Here is a 3,114-nt window from a genome sequence, read left to right as displayed (position 1 = left end):
CATATGTACTCGCATTCCGACTTTTTAAATGCCCAGTTAATTAGGGATGTGAATTTTTTCTTAATAAGAATATGAGGCAAAGTGGTATATAGGGTAGAAAAATCAAAACTTTGAACAGATTCAAAATCACCAATATATGCATGCAATTTATCAAGTACTTCCAACGAGTTTTTGACACTCCAAAAGTAATTAATTCCACTATTTTCAAAGGCCTTATTTGAACAATTTATTATCAGGTTTTTTATTGTACCAAGTGTACTAGTAAGTAAAACAGACAATTTAGTAGTTGAACAATGGCTGGAAGATGAAATAAATCTATATTTGTAAGGTTTTTTGTGCAGCTTCGGAAGCCAGTACATAGTTGGGACTTTCATTGTGTTTGGTTCTGCTTGTAAAGAAGTAGCTAAAAGTTTATGTTTGTTACAGATGTCGTTTTCTGAAAATGAAGTCAGTTGGAATGTTGGTGAATTCGTGATTTCCTTTTGCAGAACCTCTATATAAAATTTACGTCAAACAATAATGATATTATTAGCAGCTTTATCAGCCGGGACAAAAACAAATTCCTTGGCTAGTTCTGTTAGTTTATTTTTGATACGCGAAATAGGGTTTTTATAGTTTTTGTTGAGGGTAAAATGTTCTTTAAAATGTTGTATTCGAATATCAACTATCTTCATTACTGAATTAAAAAAAGAGTATTTTAAACACTTGAATATAAATTTATTGCGTCCTGTTCTTATAGATACTAACAATTTCAGGGTACCTTACAGTTAAAGCTGTAGCGGTAAGGTTATTGTTAACAGCTTTAATGCAATAAATTTATATTCAAGTGTTTAAAAAAAAAATTGGTATTTCTTCATTTGTAAACACTGGTCAGCTGTGCCGACTATCCGCCATGTTTGATCATATAGCAATATATAAACAACCTAGATAATGACCGAATTAAAAAGTTTACACTTTTTCATGTTCTGCTATAAACATGATAAACTACTTACCATCATCTTCATCATAAATACATATAAAAGACAAAATGACCAATATAGCGATGAGATCAGAAATATAGAGTCAACATTATTCCAGACAACGACTATCTGGCTAGACCAAGATCCCATTTTAGAATGGTACATGTCAATTGGCCTTCATAAAAAGAGCAACTTAAAATACTCGAGGGTTCGCCTTGCCTTGCTCGAAAACATCAACACAGTCATTTGGACTCTTTTCATTGATTATTCTCTCTGGGGATATCCAACAGAACCCTGGACCCATACGATACCCATGAGCCATTTGTAGTAAACCTGTAGCCAAAAATCACCAAGGATTACAATGCGATGAATGCGATACATGGGTACATGCAAAATGTGACGGTCTCACAAAAGAGGACTACAAGAAATTTCAGAACATCCATAGCTTAGTATTTCAATGTCCGCAATGCAGACTCCTGACATTCACCGATTCTTTTTTCATGAATGAATCAAACACAGTGAGTACCAGCAACTCATTCGAAACACTATCTGACTCTGAGAATGATAATGAAATTCCAGCTGAAAACATCACCCACCAACATACAACTTATTATAATCGCAACCAAATGAAAATCATGGTTGTAAACTGCAGAAGCCTAATTAGCGACAGGAAAAAGGTAGAACTTCAAAACCTGATTGAAACACGTACACAAACCAGACATCATACTTGTGACAGAATCTCACCTGGACAACACTATAGCCAGTAGCGAAGTATTTCCAGAATCCATACAGAAAAGACAGAAAACTAGGAGAAGGAGGCGTATTTATAGCTGTTGATAACAACTACATCACAACCAGGGGCGGATCCAGGATTTTGGAAGGGGAGCGAAGATTTCAAAGATTGCTGGGCGGAGCGAGTAGAAAAAATTTTGGGACCTTTTTTGGGCTATAAAAACATAAAATAAGTGTAATATGCACTTTTTAAACGTTTTTTTTTTAATGCTGTATTCTCCCTATTAATTGTCTATCAAAAAATTAAAGTATGGATCCAAAGCTATGTACTGATATATTTGATGTTGGACTTGTCAGTAAAATAGATATGGAAATTATCGCCGTTTTTTTGTAAGTTAATTTATCATAACCTCACAGATTTCTTGTTGTAAACTAGATATACGCCGGGCTATTCGATGAAATTTACAATACAACCGACACGAGTTAAAACAGACAAACAAGCAGTTCTTATCCAAATGTTTGGTTTATATGGTTCACCCAACAAAATTACGGGAAGTGAGGGGTTTCAACCAAATGCTACGAATGAGTCTGAAATGACAACGAGTTTATGGATGACGGTCGACAAACGGAGACATAAAGGCCACACCCAGCAGACAGTTAGCAGTCTGGTCTTGAAAAAAAGGTGTTCAATATATAAGTCCGGCGAAACAAACATGACGGTCAAACATGCAAACCCCGGCCACAAAAAAGTACGCCCGTTTGTATTCATCATGTTCATTTAATGCTGAATAATTTTGTTGGAAATTTTCGTTTCCAATAGCAAAAAAGTGAACAAGACTAGTGTTTTCAATCCAGATACGGCAAGATTTTTTGTTTAAGAGTTTTTTTTCATGAGAGTGTAATAGTCTATAGAGTTTTACTTTCTGTTTGGTGGAATAGTGAAATAGAAGTCAATCAGTTCTTGCTCAATCCTGTGTCTCTTTGAAGGTGTCATGATTGTCATCCTCAGCCTTAGCAATGTGTTACTGTAATTTGAATTTCAAAATGACTGAGTGACGTTTTTTCGACACATTGGTCACCTCCACCATAGCAAATCATATGACCTAGACAATTAGTAAAAAGTGCCAGCGAAAACTATCTTTTTATGTAAAGAATTATCGTTTAAAAATTAAATACATGGGAAATGGCAAAGTTCAAGAAGTCTAGTCTGATCAATTTACAAAAAAAAAAAAAAAAAGTCCAAGCAAAAAAAGGGGGGGGTACGCCCTCTACGCCCCCTCTGAATCCGCCACTTACAACAGAAATATTGACTGGAAGTGAGTGTGAAACAGCATGATGTAAGATCAACACCCAGGGACGACAACCCCTATACATAGGTACCTTCTATAGACAGCCATGCAGCGACATAGAAAAACTTGAAGAA

The sequence above is a fragment of the Mytilus galloprovincialis genome, chromosome 1 (assembly GCF_965363235.1).
Source record: "Mytilus galloprovincialis chromosome 1, xbMytGall1.hap1.1, whole genome shotgun sequence".
NCBI classification, from domain to species: Eukaryota; Metazoa; Mollusca; class Bivalvia; order Mytilida; family Mytilidae; genus Mytilus; species Mytilus galloprovincialis.
The sequence above is the reverse complement of the archived record's forward strand: the minus strand, read 5'-3'. Positions refer to the sequence as shown.